At 36.0% G+C, this 20385-nt stretch overlaps 3 protein-coding genes across 4 annotated transcripts in view; 1 reads left to right on the top strand and 2 right to left on the bottom strand.

Annotated features, from left to right (window-relative positions):
* The window catches only part of LOC307123689 (B-cell receptor CD22-like), a 129398-nt gene that overhangs the window by 84001 nt on the left and 25012 nt on the right, over positions 1-20385 (bottom strand). The gene's annotated exons all lie outside the window — the stretch shown is intronic.
* LOC307123691 (uncharacterized protein) overlaps positions 1-20385 on the top strand; it is an 80503-nt gene that overhangs the window by 52370 nt on the left and 7748 nt on the right. The gene's annotated exons all lie outside the window — the stretch shown is intronic.
* LOC307124468 (B-cell receptor CD22-like) overlaps positions 1-20385 on the bottom strand; it is a 77436-nt gene that overhangs the window by 49750 nt on the left and 7301 nt on the right. The window lies entirely within an intron of this gene.

The raw sequence follows: 20385 nt of genomic DNA, 5'->3' as shown, positions 1-20385 counted from the left end.
GCACCTTGCACCCCCCCACTCACAGCAGGTGCCTCAGCAGATCGCCGCATGAAATTGTGGAGGATGCATGTCGCCTTCACACAGCGCTCCACAACATCAGGCTGAACCTCTATGAGGCGACGATACATCCTCCACTGAGAGGACAGGATCCCGAAGGCGTTCTCCACCACCAGCCGGGCTCTGGAGAGACGGTAGTTAAAAACTCGTTTCTCTCGGGGAAGGGTGCGCCCAGGGAATGGCCTCATGAGGTTTTTCCTGAGGGGAAAGGCCTCATCTGCCACAAAGACATGGGGCTGGGGTCCTCTGTGGTCCGCTCCTGGAAGAGGATGGTCAGGTGGCAGATGGAGGGGTGCCACCACGGAGTGCCTGGCCAAAGGCGGAGTTCCACCATCACTCGTCCGCCCATATCCCCCGACATCAATGACCCTGAAACAGTACTTGGAATCCACAACTGCAAGGAGAACTAAAGAAAAAGTTCCCTTGTAGTTGTGGAACTGGGAGCCGGTGTTGGGGGGGGCCTTGATGAGGACGTGCTTGCCGTCCAGTGCTCCACAGCAGAGGGAAGTTCCACCTCTCCTCCAAGCCCTCTGCGATTGACCGCCATTCATCCGTGGAGGGCACAGCCATGAACTCGTCCACCAAGCAGTCCCAGATTGCAGTCACCACATCTGGGACAACCTGGCAGACAGTGGAGACGCCAACGCGGAAGCTGCTGGCAATGGTCCGGAAGGAGTCTCCAGTGGCAAGATATCTGAGAGAGAGAGAGAAAAATAAAATAAAATAAACATTGTTATAAATGAAAATTGCAATTTCATATTAGCAAATATAAATGTATAATACTGATACAATACTGGGGTTTTTTTTACAGTTAAACAAGCTTGCTAAATGCCCTTAACTTTGCATTTGCTCTGATTTGCTTGCTACATTGCAAAAACAAACTATTATTCAATATTATAATATAGCAATTACCTGCATAATTCAAAATTCACTTTGACTGTTGTATTTCAATATTTAAAAATTTAATAAAATTTCTCATTTCAATAACCATGAAAAAATACTATAGTATACTATAGTACAATTACTCTAGAAAATACTATTGTGTTTTTGAACCATCCTATAGTAAAGGTACTACAGTAAATTGTAGTATAAATGTGTGAATAAATCATTCACAAAGCTTTCTGCATCTCCTAAACTAAAGTGTAAGCCATTCATCACTTGTAAATGTCACATATCATTTGCAGATATTTATGTATTTGTATAGTTATGTATACAGTTAAATATATATATATATAAAAAAATTACTACAATTGTACTATTGCAATAGTGAGATATTTCTTCATTAATTTAATATTTTTAATAATAATAATAATAATTGGGTTTTATTGAGGTATGGCACCTAGGTGTGATATTATTGTAAAAAAGAAATTAGGAAGTAAGGGGTTAAAACAATATGGAGTGTGTGTGTTTGGGTGCGCGCATGTGTGTGTGTGTGTGTGTGTTTGTGATGTATGAGGACACAAATTTGTATAACGACACAGGTATTACACTGGTATTATGACGTAAACATGAAATATGTCCTCATATTTAAAACAGCTTTAAAAACATACTAAACAATGTTTTATTAAAAATGCAGAATGTTCCCTGTGATGGGTAGATTTAGGGGTAGGGGTAGTGTAGGGGGATGTACAGTTTGTACTAGGGATGCACGATATATCGGCAACTAGGGTTGGGAATCGTGAGAAATTTTCCGGTTCCGGTTCCGCCTAACGATTCCGGTTCCGATTCCGGTTCCATTAAAATTATTAAACAAATAGTGGTAAAGGAAAAAGGCACAATACGCAACTCAAACAATCCATTTTGTGTTTATTACTTGCTCTAAAATTTATTTACAGGTTGGCAATGTCAAAAAAGTCCTGTACTGTACATATATTACAGTATTAATTAAGCCATTCTTGCAACACATTTTTTTTCAAATGAACACCTCTGAAATTGTCTTATTACATTTTATCTCTCTGTCTCTGAATAAAACCAAGTTATAAATTATATTTATTAGTTATATTTATTAATTAGTTATATATTAATTTAATAGTAATTCAGTTATTCAGTGAACATGTAAATAATAAATTGCAATTCAGCATTACAAAGGTAATTGTGCCTAAACGCTTACCTAAACCATGGTGACTCAACGGTTGACAAATATATATATATAATACAATACATATATATATAGGCCTTTCACTATAAATCTGGTATAAGCCTGTGGCACTCTGTGCTGTAGCAAATGTTTTGTCAAATTGCTAGTGCAGCCTCCTTTGCATGTTATTAACTTTTCACGTGTTACATTTTGCTTCATTATCATTCATTCTTTGGAAATTAATCCATACTTGTGACTTTCTCTTCGCTATGCTGGTGGTCAACGAGAAAATATCTGACGCAAAACCGTAAATGTGTAGCGCGAGGGCTTTCAGTGCTGAACTGCTGCACTCCTGGAAGCGGCAGGCAACGTAATTAATATTCATGATGAGGTGAGTCAGGGTTGCCAGGTTTTCACAACAAAACCCGCACAATTGCACAATCGTTTCAACCCGCGGACATGAAACACAGCCCGCGGCAACAGTGGAAAACGGGAAAATCACGGAGTTGGCAACACTGGCTGTCACTCGCTATGAAAGGATACGCTTCCAGCGCTTCGCACACACATTGCACCAGAACCGTTTTCGGAACCGAAACTTAGGAATTTCGCGCGGTTCTGGTATTTTTCAAAAACCAGTTTCGGTTCTGCATAAGAACCGGTTCTCGGTTCCCAACCCTATCGGCAACATATCGTTATCGGCCGATAAATGATTATTTTTGATGTTATCGTTATCGGTCCAATAAGAAAATTTGACCGATATAGTCAAGCCGATAGATTATGTATTATTTCCTTCAGCTGAGACGGACGCGCTGTCCACCATGATGGGTTTGAATTGCTCTAAATATGTTTGGAATCACTTCGAAAAGGAAAATACAGTTATGTGCAACATGTGCAGCGCAAGTCTTCTATAATCTACATAAAATGATAATGAGAATAGAATAGGCTGTAAAAGAGCGTTGTGTTTCAGCGCGTTTGTTGAGGGAAGAGCGCGCCCACGGAGTTACACCTTCATGACGAGCACAGTCAAGTTCGCTTGTGCATTCACAGCCTTTTGTGCCATTGTAAGTTGTAATATTATATTTATTATTATTCTGTGTATGTAATATCATATAGGATGCGTTTAGTTGAGTTAATAAACGATGCAGTAAAGCACTTCATTGTACCGGCGCGCGCATTTCAAACAGAAATGCACAGCATTAATAACTACTGGGACTGTCCTATACATAACACTGCAATGAGAATATTTCTGTTATAAAGCGTAGTGAATTCTCTGGGTTTAGTTGTTTTTCAGCGCGCTGTTGTGGGAAGCGTCAACAACGCATTCTGACCAGCACAGTCAAGTTCGCTTGTGCATTCGCGTCATTTTAAGCATATGTAAGTCGTAATATTACGTTTTTGTAGTATAAACATCTGATTAAAGTGGTTAAGTTTGGTTAAGTCAATAACCCGCTGTTCTTCACTGTACCGGTGATCATCTTAAGTTTCAGCGCGCGCTCTCAAACAGGGGAAGAGCATCCACAGGAGTTATAACCCTTCACCTATGCGTGATTTTGTGCTAATATAAGTTGTAATATTATATTTATTTTGTATAAATATCTGATTGTTCTCATATATGATGCGTTTAGTTGTTAATTAAACTTCTAAGCGCTTCAGTTTATGGTTGTTCGTTCATTCTCTCCAGCTTCAGCGCGCTCTCAAACAGCAACATTATTCCTAATAGACTAGACTAATATTACAGATGTTTACTATTACTGTAATATTAAACTTTTTTTTTTTTTCAAAAACACAGAAGCATTATTTTTTATAATTAGCACTTTTATTGTTCTCGTATCATTTCCATCAACAATATGGTTTGATTAAAACCATTTCTTTATCGTCTGTGCGGAGGTTATTTCATGCACTTGCATTCTGATTCTTTATTATGCAGCCTAAGTAATGCTGTTCAATTACTTGTTTGCATTATTTAGGTATATTATTTTTATTTTTAGACAATATAATTTTTGGTAACATTTTACAATTAAGGTCTCATTTTATTAATGCATTAACTATCATGAACAAACAGAGAGCAATAACCTTTGTTTCTTTTAGTAATAAAATGTTTGTGTTTTGTAACAGTCCATTCACAGTTCATACCTAATGTTAAAAGACACAACTTTGGGTCTGAATATGTTGAGATTAACATGAACTAAAATTAATAAATCCTGTTGAAGTATTGTTCATTCATTGTTGGTTAACTAATACTAACAAAAATTAAACCTTATTGTAAAGTGTTAAAAAAAAAAAATTTTGGCCATAGGAGTGTAAAATTAATTTGAAAAGGTAAGGAATCTCACACTGGTTCAAATAGGCTACTGTAGTGTACAGGTTTGATTTATGTTGAAGTGTTTGGGACATGGCTTTTAATGGTGAGCCTTTTGTTTTTGTAATCAGGCTCTCAGAGTTTATTAAAATTTGTATTTAGATTTATCGGCCAATATATCGGTTATCGGCTTTCAAATATTAAGAATTATCGGTTATCGGTATCGGCCAAAATGTTCATATCGGTGCATCCCTAATTATCTGTAAGGTTGTGTGTAGTTCAGGGAGCCTCTATTGGCCATCTTGTATTATTTGCATATATTTATATACATCATTTATATGCCTTTTCATTGACAAAGCACTGCATTTGTAAAAGTGATCTTTCCTGTTTACTTCTCAGCTTCAGAAATCTGTTTTTTACCTTAACTGTTCAGATCAGTTTTTTGATAACACAAGAGCTCCCACGAAACTGACTGATCATTTATTAGAGTTATGTAGTCTTAAACTCTGCTAGCTTTTCAAAGACATCTTTGAAGAGAAATGATCGATCTGTACTCACACATGACATTGAGCTGAACAGCAGGAGAGATGTGCTGGTGTCCGTGTACAGCACAGCTATATCTGCCGGCATCCTCTCTTCCGACTGACTGCAGCAGGAGTTCATTGTCTCTTGTCTCAGTCAATGGCCGTGTGTTTCTGTACCAGATGAATGTAGCTCTGTCAGTCAGAGTACAGCTGCCGTTACACGTCAGACGGACTGAATCTCCCTCCGTCACTCTCTCAGGAGACTCCACCTGAAGATCTGAACACAACACACACATTATATCTAGTGCTGCTGTCATACACTGATTATTATTCAACATAATGCACAGAACAAGAGATAAACTTCACCAAACTCACCTGTGACATTAAGAGTCACTCCTGGAACACCAAGCCATTTCTCTTTATTGGTGATGAATCTGAAACAGTACTTGTGTGAATCATTGAGTGTCACATGAGTCTGACGGTGCAGTTCTGCTGTAGATCTCCAAGATACTGCAGCCTCTGACTGTATTCAGAAATAAACACAGAAACAGAAGTGAAAACAGACGTCAGTCACGAACAACAGCTCTATCAAATAATCAAACACACGACAGACTAAGAAAATAATCAATGATGATTTAAAGACTCAGCTCTGTGATCTTCTATATGCTAACAAACAGTCCTTTGACACATAAACCTCAACAATATCTCCACAATGAGCCAAAAATATCCATGATCTGCGATACACTGATGTTTGTCCAATCAAATGCTCTGATGAGTGAGAAAGTCCCGCCCCTAAACCACCAGACACTGACTAGCAAGAAGCAAATTAGCGATTCATGTTCAAAACTGTGACGTCACTAAAAACTATTGGATATTTATAAAACGGAACAAGCCCATTGACATCTCTCACTCAAACTTCCTGCTTCAAAACAGGAAACGCATCAATACAGGGAGTGCAGAATTATTAGGCACGTTGATTTTCTGATCATATTTTTTTTCCAGGCACATTTGACCAATTCCAAACCACAGTAATCCTAATAACTACTATTGATTTAGTATTTAATAATGTATAAGTGATATATAATTGTTCATGAAGGCTGGAAATGAAAATCACCTTATATTCAGGTGTGCAGAATTATTAGGCATGTTTTCTTTTACAGATAAATTGAGCCAAAAAAGAGATTTAACTCAGACTGAAAAGTCCAAAAGTATTAAATGCCCATGAGAAGGATGCAATACTAATGCAATACTAGACATTGCAGTTAAGGCGTGACCATTGGACAGTGAAATGCTCGTTGGGTCAGCAGGGTCAGACAAAAACAGGTGGTGAAGAAAAGACGCCTGTTAACTGCAAAAGAATGAAGAATTAAGGTGAAGAATTAAGGGTGAAACCATCAGGAAGCCTTTAGTCTCCAGCGCCACCATTTCCCAGAGCTGAACCTACCTGGAGTCTCCAGAAGTGAAGGTGTCAGGATCTCAGAGACTTCAGTTAGGGAAAGAATCCTAAAAAATGACCCCCACTAGATAAGAATCACAAGCTGAAGTGTTGTAAAATACATGAAGAAGGTTTTTTATAGGCTGATTCATTCAAGAATGAGGCGGTCGTTTACGCATAGTTCATTGAATCTTTGATTCTATCGATTCATCCTAAACGCTGAATCATTCACTAACACACACTGTTGCTGTGACACGCGTCTGCTGTGATCTTTTGGAACTATTTTCGCTGCTGAAATAGAACAAAAACACTCAATATTGCATCTAAAATGTAAGTGAATTAATGTTAATAATTGTTTATGGAACTGTCATATGAAATCAGTGTCATTTTCAGTCGTGATGTTATTCAGGAAAACAGCACTCTTGGTAATGTGACGTTGCAACTGTATCATGTTATAAATATAAATAAACTCCACATTTCTACATTTTTACGGCAGTGTGTTAACTGAGTTTCTCTGTGTGAGCGGCGCACATTTGTTGTGAGAGGCTGCGCGAGCGTCAACAGTGCAACGTTAGTTACCGGCAGGTCATTATACATTATTATCCTTCACTGTCAATCGCCACTTACACTAATGAATGCAGAATCATTCTTGCATTTGGTTGATTCCCTAGTTATTTTTTGTTAATGACGTTTTATCAGGCTACTTGTCCGTCGGGCAAGTAAAATTCTCTTTCACTTGCCCCTTCAAAAAATCCACTTGTCCCGGACAAGCGTTAATGTCGAGCCCTTATAAATGCTACTATTTTACAATTAATATTTAAGACTGTTATAGAGGGATATTTTCGTTAAACTTTACTTTATTTGAACGATCTAAAAAATCTTTATTATTTTGTGATTTGTAGAATGGGTTTAGTACAACCTGTTGTATTTGTGATAGAGAAAAGAAAACTACAAGTTTACAAATCCTAATACATGTTCTTGTGACTTTACTGAAATATTCTCTACAAACTCCACTGTCACAGGTGCTTAGTTTTGCTACAATAATACTAGATATTATACAGCACAAGCATAATTTGAGTCGATATTCTGATTACATTTTTTACAATTTACCAATGCCGAACCACATCTAGCTTATTAACTACTATTAATTTTGTATATAATCAATATATAAACAAGTGATATTTAATTATTAACAAGGGATTGGCTGGACCCTGCTGACCCAATCAGTATTTCTCATCCAATGGTCATACTTTAATTTTCCAGTTTCTCTAGTATTGCATCCTTCTCATGGGCATTTAATAATGACTCTTTTTTTGGCCCATAATAGGCATTTTATTTTTAAAGTAATTAAAAATATTTCTCTATGCTATTGAAATTGTGGGTTACATCTTTGTCACCCAAGGAGTTTACATTTGCTGATTTGTACACTAGTTGCAAAGGGTAAGATTACTTTATAAACTATCTACTCACCCATATGCATTTATTTTGTGGAACACAAAAGGAGAGTCACTTAGTCTCAGTCACCTTTAGAAACAAACCCGTGATTATAAAGCCGTCAGTCTCATTAGGTTCTGCCTTACATCTCCTTTTTGTGATGTGCTCCAATAAAAATAAGAGGTTTGGTACAAAACAACATGATCAGCTGTATTCTTGACTAAGTATTGCTTTTAATTTTTTTACTTGAGACTGTTGATATTAGTCTTTAATTTACTTGTATACCTCTTTGTGTATTTGAATGTAAATGCCTTTTTCTATTAGTCATATTGAAGATTTGTATAGATGGTTTATGCTTTAAACATATAGGCCATCTGTAACTGTGCTTTGTGAATATTAAAACAATGTTAACTGAATGTGATGTGTGATTATTACGTAAACAGGCTAATTTATCTTATTAGTATTAAGTATTTAAGATTTTTAAAACAGAAAATGTGTTAACTGTATACAACTTTAACCAAATCAACGTCGTTTCAGCATAAGGTAAGCAAAACATCTGCGTAGATTTACGTTAGTTTTGAATGGCGTGTCTGACGTTGGTCTTTGATGCCGTGAGTAGCCTAACGTTGATTCTATGCCAGTGCTATCTGGGTTGTTTATATAATTTTATATTTAATAAAAAAAATTAGAAAAAAAATGTAGGGCGAGGCTTGATTTCGTCCTTCGGGAATTGATTTGATCGTTGGAAGTTGCTAACAAAATGGAGGCAGATTTGAAGTTTGCACTCAGTTGTGGAGAAAAACTCGATCTCTCTCTTAAATAAATGTATTTTCTCTCTAAATCTTTTCTGCATAATGTTACTGAGCATATTTCCTCACTTTTCGCTGGTTTATCCTACAGATTTTACTTATTTTAAGCCCTTTATTTCTGTAAAGCTTTTTTCTCAGCTCTCCCTTATTTTACATTTAAAAAAGCTTTTATTTCTCATATATTTTTTATTATATAAAGTTCATATCTCACACTGCGGGCGTTTCATGAGACATTCCTGTATGATATAATAGTTATTAGTTAATTGAAGACTCAAAGCCATGTCAATAGCATATCATACGGCCCACTCGATATAACTTCATAATCTTAATCCACTCACGCATAAAACATACATTAGAACACCGCAAATAGTCTCAGTACTACTTACAATAAAATATTTAATCGATTTATGCACTTTATAAACTTAATTTACCCATAAAATGAAGAGCTCAGAAAAAACCTTACCTCTCCCCAGCATATGCAATGCAGACTGGCGAGAGGCGCGCGCGCTCGAAAATGGCGCCAGTAGAACGACAGAAGAAAATGTCAAAATAAAAGTCTCCAAAACGTTTACAGCAAATATTGGTCAAAGAAAACCAGGAATAAAACGGTAAAATAATAAAAATGATTTTAGTGAAAAAGCAATGTATTACATACTTATATAATTCACTTTAACTCGTTACATTAGCTTCCTTCAGGAATGTTTGGATCTTGGGAGGGGTTATTTTGTCCCTCCTGAAATCACAGAACATATTTTTTTACAATTTTTGTTTACCAATTTGCAGCTAATTTTCGTGCTCCATGTAATTGACATCACTGATTAACAGTAAAGTTACAGTTTATACTTTTAGGTTTTTGACACATACCATTGACAGATTACCAGAAAAATCTTTACAAAACGATCAAAACCTCTCATTTTCACATAAAGATTTGATTAAAAGCTCAAACTTTCATAAACAAGAGCTCAATCGATAGTTAGCCGAGATGCTAACGGTCTTTTTCCGAAGACTAAACCATTTCTATAAAGTAAATATTCAACAGAAGTGTGGCAATTACACGTATGAAAGGTGTCAGGAACAGTTGTGTGTATTATTTGTGTGATTTTAGAGACTAAACTCACCTGAAAGTAGTGAAAACAACAGCGACAGAAGGAGTTGTGCTGCTTGTCAGTTGTGTTGTGTCGTTTCCCCGTTTCCATGGCAACTCTCCCGCCGCTCCAGTGATTCACATTCACGCAGCATTTACATAAATAAACTAGAATTAAAACATTACATACATAAAAACCTCATTAATATTAAATCATGAATTTAATTTTGTAGTTATATGTAGTTCATAGGTGCAAAATGCCACCCCTGCACTTGATAGTGAGACAAAGTGGCACTTTTATATTAGTTTTATATTATAATAGTTTAATATTTTGTATTGTTATGTTTAGGAACACTCAACCTAATTATTTCATTTTTAAAGTGTGATTGCATGCAGACAGTATTTTTCTATACAAACGCTTTGCTTTGGATATGCCTAGCAATATTAAGCCAGTCTACCTATTTTTATTAAGTGCTTTCAGATTCTTTTTAACTGTAAAAATAAATTAAATATACATATAAAATAAATGTACTTTTATAAAATAAAGGTGTCACAACAGACAGTGACGGACAATCGGCTTTGCCACTGGTGTACCGACGGTGGCCCAGCCGCGGCAAACCTCCGGTGGCGCCCCCCAAAAAACACTGGCAGACCGACGTCATTTTCAGATCGGTCGGCTTGCCGATGGTGTGCGGACGGAGGTCCAACCGTGTCAAACCGCTGACTTTGCGCCGCCCAAAAAACGCTGGTGGACCGCCAGGTCATTGTTAGCTGGGGACCGATCCAGCTAAATTTAGATTTCGTTTCCAGGATCTCTCTTTTACATTTCACCTACAGAAATAGAGAGACTGGGGATAACAAAAGTAATAGGCTATGTTGGCCATGCAATCATTTATTTATTTTTCTTATATGTCAACACCGTAGCTAAAAAATGTCACTGACAAAAATAGGCTAAATCACATGCGACATCTCTCACTCAAAACCATAGGCGGAGTTTCACTTTTGTGCTTGGGGGGGCACCTTGGGTATAGTTTATATTAATAATAATAATAATAATAATGACGTGTAGTTTGGTGTTGATATGTATGAGCATTTACACTTCACATATACAGTATATATCATATACAGTGTGTTAAGGTTGCAAACCATTGCCATCTTCGTGCTTTTGCAAACTGGATGCTCTGACTTGCCATAGAGTCCTCAAACCCAGTAGAGGTGTGCCCATGTAGATTAGCTCATAAATCTGCATTTTGAGTGGCGTGTGGCGTCAACTTAGCGTCTTTCGGCGAGTGGCATTATTTTAACGTGTGGCAGCGTGAGACGTACGCCTGACGCCGCTTATTTAACGTTTGGCGGCGTTACGAAAACGGCATTTTAATGTTAATACGGCAGTGAAAAGTAAGCGAATTCTGACCCATTTGGCTTTCGATAGTATTCACCACCAGGTCGCCCGCGGGTCTTTTCTAAAAATAGCTCACCATAGCAGCTGCGTTCAGTCGCTTCCGTGTTTATTTAAGCGCAGGGCTCTAGACTGTAGACGAATATATCGTCGCTGCCCGATGAAACTCACGTATGTCCAAAACGGTTACTTTTCAGGAAGTGAAAAAAACACTGTATTTCAAAAGCAGTTGAATGTAGCGTTGTCATACTTGGTATGGCATCTTTACATGTAACCATATTCTTGCCAGTGTAATGATATAATCCACATTTGACCAAAATTGAGTTTAAATGGACATACGTGCATATTTTACAGTAACGGTGGTTAATACGCGTTCTTCCGGTCATTAATTAGAATGGCCAAGTCGCGTTTCATATTGACAGAGGAATACGCTCAGTTTATTAAATAGCCTACGTCTTAGTTTATTAAGATGACATCAACTGAAAGGACATTAAATCTCTCTTATTATAAAACAGACTGACTTTATTTCTGTCATTTGTCTACAGTTCTTTTTGAGAATTAACGGAGATTTAGAGGTTGATGTTTTATGGGAAAGGGTCAGGGTTCACCGTTATGGAGATCAGGGTTTCCTTTAGTTGGGCAGTTTGACTCTTGGCTTTTGATGATTTGAGCTTTAAACGACTACATTCTCACCTGAAAAAGTCTTAAAACTACATTTTGTAACACAATCGTAGTATTTTTAAATTATTGTTGGTATCTCGTCACGTCACTTTATCATGTGACAGCAGCTAGTAGGCTCCTGATTGGTTAACGAGGCGCGAATCGACGTCAAAGTTAAAAATGTTCAACTCAGGCATCAGACACGAATTCGCTTCAAACCCGTGAATGCACAAAAAGCACCACTCGCGCATATCGCGCAAGACGCTCAATTTGCGTCAAATTTTCGCCATTCACGTCAAATTCGCACGATGGATGCAATTCCGCCTCATTTTACTCTATAACTGTCCTCCTCTGTTTAAAAGGCACAGCTAATGATCATGTTAACCTCTGAAACTCTGCGGACCCTGAAATCATCAAGTATATACTCTTTACATTTTAAATGTCTGTGGAGGAGCTCTGACCTCATATGTGGTACCATTTGAAAGCTTAGAGTTTCTGGAGATATGCATCACTTTGGCATTTGTTTTACACAAAGTAACTTAATTACACAAAATTACTCTGGGACCATTTCCGCCTGGATTTGGCCTACCCAAATTGAAAAGCTTCCCATACCTACATACAATGGTCTCTAAATACACAATACTGGTGTCATTTTACAGGAAACCCTTTTAAGTTTCATAAACCACTGATAAGAGTGATACAAATGTAAGTATATGTTGTCTAAGCTGTAATAACAGCCAAAACCAACCTGATCTCACAGAATTCCGTGAAATGAACATGGGCCCCTTAACTCAAAATCTGTGCCAGTTTCACGGAATCGCCGAAAATTCTGTGATGGGTCCACGGAAGTGATGCCAGTGTAAGTCAATGACAGTATACAGATGCATTGGGCATGTTGATTATCATCATGAAACTATGATTTTGCCATTATGCCATGGAGTGTGATTATCGATTTAATCAGCCAACATAATTTTATTTACAATTATTTATTTTTTTTAATTTACAGTATTCAGACATGTTTTGAACACGTAACTCAATCCCTTCCCTATATGGCATATATCTCGGACTACCATCTGGCATTCTTCCATCACTTACAGTAATCCGTTTTCAGAAAGTGTGATGGTGGGAATATGAGTGTCACCAATGCGTCCAACCACTGGAAATCCTAAAGGAAATTCTAATTATTAGGTTACTTCTAGGTTTATCAAGTGAACGTCAGGATCCATCCGATATAAAAGGACATGATATTTTTGTCACTTTGACAGTGTCATCATGATGAAATATGAGCAATGAATGAATGTTCCTGAACTGAAAAGAATGCTTTTCTTACTTTGTATTTTTGTCAAGTGGCAGATCATTTAATTTGTTTTAAGTAAACTTTGCATACTTTAGATTTAGGTTTAATTTATATATTTGTGATATTTATATTTGAAATACGACAAAATACTCCGTAAGAAAAGCATTTGTGCAGTTTAAATGAATGAATAAAGTATTTAAACACTGTTTGTGTTTAAAAAGGGGGAGGAGACCAAAATAAACTCTGGGTTTACCAAAGAAAACCTGCTCCTGACCAGGGGCCCGTTTCAGAAAGGAGGTTAAGTGAAAACTCTGAGTAGGTTAACCCTGAAATAAGGGAAACTCTGGGTTTTCTGTTTCAGAATGGGAGGTATGTCAAACCCGAGAAAGCAGGGTAAGTCAAGCCCGTTTCTGAAAGAGAGGTAACTTATACTCAGAGTCAGTTACCAGGGTAACTTACTCTGTGAACCTAACCTGGTCAGAAGCAGGTTTTCTTTTGTAAACCCAGAGTTTCTTTCGTTCTTCTCCCCATTTTTAAAGCACCAGCAGTGTTTAAATACTTTATTCATTCATTCAAACGCCACAAATGCTTTTCTTACTGAGTATTTTGGTCGTATTTCAAGTATAAATATAAAAAAATATATAAATTTAATCTAAATCTAAAGTAAGCAAAGTTTACTTAAAACAAATTAAATTATCTGCAACTTGACAATAATACAAAGTAAGAAAAGCATTCTTTGCAGGAACATTCATTGCTCATATTTCATCATTTTATCATGAGGACACTGTCAAAGTGACAAAAATGGCATGTCCTTTTATACAGGATCCTGACGTTCACTTGATAATCCTCTAGAAGTATCCTAATAATTAGAATTTCCTTTAGGATTTCCAGTGGTTGGACGCATTTATGACACTCATATACCCATCATCACACTTTCTGAAAACGGATTACTGTATGGAATGGAAGGATGCTGCCAGATGGCAGTACGAGATATAGGCCATAACCACCACCACAGCTGTTAAATACATTTATTTACATTTTTTATAGTCATCTTTATTTCCTACAAATACTTTATTTTTTTTCCTGTTGGGTGTTAATATTCGTCCTCCATCTCCTCTTCATCTGTCAGTGGTGCTGGAGTTTGGCTGGCCTGAGTAGAAGTCAAATGTTAATGTCATTACCCTGATTAATAAATGTAACAGGTGGGATCAGAGAACATTTCATTATGTGAAAAGAGCATAGACCCTTTTCACATTTCTGGGTTTCCGAAGCTGAAGTCGTCATAGTTGGGTTAACTCTTATAGCGGTGAATGAGAGAATACATTAAATATATATTTTTGTGTCTCCCTTTGCTCAAATAGCAAAAGAAAAACTCCACAATAGTGATTTCACAACTTTCAAAAAGATGGAAAAATTTAAGTGAGATTGATAAATGCAGTGAAAAGAGAGAAAGATGTTAATTTTAACTATCACTCCCATAGAAACTGTATTAGAAACACTCTCACAGCAGCGGTAACTTGATATTTGTAATTTGATGCAAAAGTAATATAATACAAAGTATTAGTTTTATAAATGTACATACATAAAAAAAAAAATACAAAAAACGTTGCAGGATTTACGATATTGATGACCATTAAAACACGTCATCACTGTCTGTGAAAAGGGTCTATGTGGGAAAAGCTGCTGCACATTGGACACTGAATGATATTTATTTAATATGTCAAATGTTTGTAAAGTAATTAAACCTACACCCATGAACATTTTGTGTCTAAAGCTTTTCCTGATTGAATAATGTTTTTTTTTTTTTTAGCTGCTGCCACATTCTTTGTTTGCCTTTTGGATACCATGAAAATTAAACTTAATTAAAATAATTAAGAATTAAACTTGTGTATTGACCCGGAAGTATGCAAACGTCTTTTTGTTGGGTGCTGTTGCCATGGTGAATCATAATTTCGGAGCTCCATTGATCGTGGCTTTTCATAGTTGGAGTGCATGAGCTTAACTCAGAGTCAGTCTACTCAGAGTTGATTGAACTACACAGCAAAATCCCCAGTGTTAAATTAACACTCCTCAGTGTACATATGTGTCCACACTACAGGGTGTTAAAAGTAACACTTAAGAAGTGTTAAAGTTAATGAGATAATTAAGTGATTAATTAAGTGATGATTGACCATTAGTGATGAGAAACACAAGAACTACAACTGACTTCAGCCACAGCTTTAGATGAAATCCACTGAAGATAAAAGAAGACATTAAATCTCTGAAGATCTCAGCAGAGGAGGATTAAACAACTCCACAAACAGCATTACCAGCTTCACACATTACTAACCAGACTGACTTTATTTCTGTCAGACAACTACAGAAGCTCTTATTGAGAATTACATTTGTTGTTGAAACTTTTTTAATGTCACCCACCATAGTGATCAGTGTTTTCTTTAGTTGGGCAGTTTGATGACATTTTAATGTTAGTGTTTCTCTGGCTGCTGTAACTTAGTTTGCAATGGCAAGAAAAGCAAGAGTAAACACAATCAGATGCTGTCGGCTGCTCAGTGATAAGAATATGATCATTGTATAGTGATTTAAATCACTGATTAACTTTGTTTTTACTGTGATTCCAGGAAAGATCCAGATCGGTTTTAATCAGTAGAGCTGAATATGTTTTAAAGCAGATTCTTCACTAATCACTTCTAACTCCTGCGAGATGAACTCACACACAGACATAAAGAATCAGCCTATGAATCTCAACAATGGTGACATGCTTCATGCCTCAATGCATTCTGGGAGCCATGGATGAGTTTTGCATGATGCACCCAGAATGCATTGCGGCATGAAGCTTGTCACCATTGTTGAGATTCATAGGCTGATTCTTGATGTCTGTGTGTGAGTAAATCTCGCAGGAGTTAGAAGTGCTTATTGTGTGATGTGTTATTAAACCGGAAAACAAGATTTATGTACATGTTTTAAACATTGATCAGTTTATCTGATGAAAACACTGCTGGATCTCCTGCTGTAAAGTCACAAAGCTACTATAATCCATGACTCTCAGGAGATCAGCAAATAAGGCACTATATGATGATAACAACTGTATCACCAACAACAAGCCAACATCATCTGTCATCAACTTGTCATCATCAAGTTTCTCTTGCTGTTCTCACCGTAACAAACAGTTACAGCAGACAGAGAGAAAAAAATACTGACAAGTCAAGGGTCAAGAGTCCAACTAAAGCAACACTGATCACCATAATGGTGGCGTCAAACAAAACTATTATTTTCAATAAATCATCAACATCTAAACCTCAGTAAGAGCTTCTGTAGTCGTCTGACAGAAATAAAGTCAGTCTGGTTAGTAATGTGTGAAGCTGGTAATGCTGTTTGTGGAGTTGTTTAATCCTCCTCTGCTGAGATCTTCAGAGATTTAATGTCTTCTTTTATCTTCAGTTGATTTCATCTAAAGCTGTGACTGAAGTCAGTTGTAGTTCTTGTGTTTCTCATCACTAATGGTAAATCTTAACTTAATTAATCACTTAATTATCTCATTAACTTTAACACTTCTTAAGTGTTACTTTTAACACCCTGTAGTGTGGACACATATGTACACTGAGGAGTGTTAATTTAACACTGGGGATTTTGCTGTGTACTTTGGAGTTTTTGCAGAAATATCTTTGCCATTGTGCCTGTTATTTCATAAAGAAACCTTACAGCAGCCATTTACAGCAGCCACAGTGCTGTAACACCACAGAATTCTGGGTCTTTGTTTGAGTCTGTTTGACGTCTATCTCTCAGCTACAATCGCTAGGACACCTTTCAAAGCAAAGCAGTTAATTTCACGTTCAAAATGTGCTAAAACTACCAAAACACTTCATTGATGTCTTAAATCAACTCATTCTTCCAGAACACAATGAGGATTCACCCAACATATACACTTTTAACTCATACAACAAAAAACACTAACAACAGTCAGCATTATAGTATATTTTTTTGCTGTTAACTTCAGTTTGTCACATGGTCCAAGTTTACATTAAAGTACACACGTTTTCTCCTTTTGTAAACAATAGATTATTTTTGTAAAACAATAGATCTAAAGACTGATATTATACAGTGATCCCTTACTAATAGTGATATTACAGGGTTTTTTAAACATCTGCTAGGACACATTTCTGAATACTCATCACTTTTTCAAAACTCTTCACTCAGGGATCACATCAGCCTATGTGGCTAAACTGTGGATCATTTATTTGCTTTGGCACAAAATGCGTTCAATGACGACATCTTTCAATTTACATTCATTCTTTTCTCAATTAGATACAAACGCCAGCAAAACTTTATGAACTATAATGGCTAATTTGAAGGTTCACACTTTCTTTTTTAAACTGTTCAACTTATGTTCAAAATTTTAACACAAAAATGAATAACACAGAAATTTGAAACCCCTCTTTAAATGCTTGCTATGGATGCGAAAAATGCAGAAAACTGCACCTGATCAGATTTTTTTTTATGATGAAGGAAGGAAAGTTTCAGAGGCTGTGTGTAAACGTGCTTGATCTTTTTTTTAACGTGTGAAAATTTCGGTGTGCGAGGATATTTAGTCATTACCATCTATATAAAAGGGGAAAACTTAGGAACAATTTTATACTGTAATGTAAAACATGGACCATGTAACATAAACAATAATGAATAAGCAGTAGAGAGTCAAACTTGAGTCAAACTGTTTTGTAAATAAATTTTATATTTTTTATTTAAATTTAATATACACTGTATAATGATTTTGGAGGTCAAAACTCAGTTGTGTGTTGATTGTTGAGTTGAAAATCTTCGACTAAAGTGTCAATGTTAAAAGACATTCAGTTCACATAATTTAATTGAGATGGATGAAGATTTTCATGCAAGTCACCAAAAAATTTAGTTCTGACCTTCAAAATCTCTACAGTGTGTTTGTGATGGAGAGAAATGGCAAAGCAATCAAACAGGCGTCGTGTTTTACCATCCAACAGGGGACTTAAGTCAATTTAAGGAAATCATGTTCACTGTATAAAGTGTGACCTGCAATTGTTTCCTTAAAGAGTGATTTCTGCTTGATTTAAAACATAAAACACCAATACTTACCATAAAAATACACTATAATAAGATTTTGGAGGTCAAAACTCAGTTGTGTGTTGATTGCTGACTTGAAAATCATCAGTTGGTTAAACAACTAAAGTGTCAATGTTAAAAGTCATTCAGTTCACATAATTTAATTGAGACGGATAAACATTTTAATGCAAGTCACCATAAAATTGAGTTATCTCGATATATACAGTGAATATCTACAGTGTGTTTATGATGGCAAGAAATGACAAATTAAACACACTGGTGTCGTGATTTACTATCTAACAGGGGACAGAGTCATTGTGTTTAACATAATCATTATTCAAAGAGGATCTGCAATTAATACATTAGAGAAATATTTCTGCTTGATTTAACTCTTAAAACTCAGTTATTGCTATAAAAACTCTAAATCTCTACAGTGTGTTTGAGATGGCAAGAAATGACAAATTAAACACACTGGTGTCGTGATTTACTATCTAACAGGGGACCGAGTCATTGTGTTTAACATAATCATTATTCAAAGATGATCTGCAATTTATACATTATAGAAATATTTCTGCTTGATTTAACTCTTAAAACTCAGTTATTGCTATAAAAACTCTAAATATCTACAGTGTGTTTATGATGGCAAGAAATGACAAATTAAACACACTGGTGTCGTGATTTACTATCTAACAGGGGACCGAGTCATTGTGTTTAACATAATCATTATTCAAAGATGATCTGCAATTTATACATTATAGAAATATTTCTGCTTGATTTTACTCTTAAAACTCAGTTATTGCTATAAAAACTCTAAATCTCTACAGTGTGTTTGAGATGGCAAGAAATGACAAATTAAACACACTGGTGTCGTGATTTACTATCTAACAGGGGACCGAGTCATTGTGTTTAACATAATCATTATTCAAAGATGATCTGCAATTAATACATTAGAGAACTATTTCTGCTTGATTTAACTCTTAAAACTCAGTTATTGCTATAAAAACTCTAAATCTCCACAGTGTGTTTGAGATGGCAAGAAATGACAAATTAAACACACTGGTGTCGTGATTTACTATCTAACAGGGGACAGAGTCATTGTGTTTAACATAATCATTATTCAAAGATGATCTGCAATTAATACATTAGAGAACTATTTCTGCTTGATTTAACTCTTAAAACTCAGTTATTGCTATAAAAACTCTAAATCTCCACAGTGTGTTTGAGATGAAGAAATGACAACGCAAACACACTGGTGTCGTGATTTACTATCTAACGGGACAGAGTCATTGTGTTTAACATAATCATTATTCAAAGATGATCTGCAATTAATACATTAGAGAACTATTTCTGCTTGATTTAACTCTTAAAACTCAGTTATTGCTATAAAAACTCTAAATCTCTACAGTGTGTTTATGATGGCAAGAAATGACAACGCAAACACACTTGTGTCGTGATTTACTATCTAACAGGGGACCGAGTCATTGTGTTTAACATAATCATTTTTCAAAGATGATCTGCAATTAATACATTAGAGAACTATTTCTGCTTGATTTAACTCTTAAAACTCAGTTATTGCTATAAAAACTCTAAATCTCCACAGTGTGTTTGAGATGGCAAGAAATGACAAATTAAACACACTGGTGTCGTGATTTACTATCTAACAGGGGACCGAGTCATTGTGTAAATCATGATCATTATTCAAAGAGGATCTGCAATTAATACATTAGAGAACTATTTCTGCTTGATTTAACTCTTAAAACTCAGTTATTGCTATAAAAACTCTAAATCTCTACAGTGTGTTTGAGATGGCAAGAAATGACAAATTAAACACACTGCACAGCAAAATCCCCAGTGTTAAATTAACACTCCCCAGTGTACATATGTGTCCACACTACAGGGTGTTAAAAGTAACACTTAAGAAGTGTTAAAGTTAATGAGATAATTAAGTGATTAATTAAGTTATGATTGACCATTAGTGATGAGAAACACAAGAACTACAACTGACTTCAGTCACAGCTTTAGATGAAATCCACTGAAGATAAAATAAGACATTAAATCTCTCAGCAGAGGAGGATTAAACAACTCCACAAACAGCATTACCAGCTTCACACATTATTAACCAGACTGACTTTATTTCTGTCAGACGTCTACAGAAGCTCTTACTGAGGTTTAGATGTTGATGATTTATTGAAAATAATAGTTTTGTTTGACGCCACCATTATGGTGATCAGTGTTGCTTT

Source organism: Gobio gobio (assembly GCF_949357685.1).
Source record: "Gobio gobio genome assembly, chromosome: 3".
In the NCBI taxonomy this organism is placed as follows: Eukaryota; Metazoa; Chordata; class Actinopteri; order Cypriniformes; family Gobionidae; genus Gobio; species Gobio gobio.
This window is presented reverse-complemented; position numbering and strand designations above follow the sequence as displayed.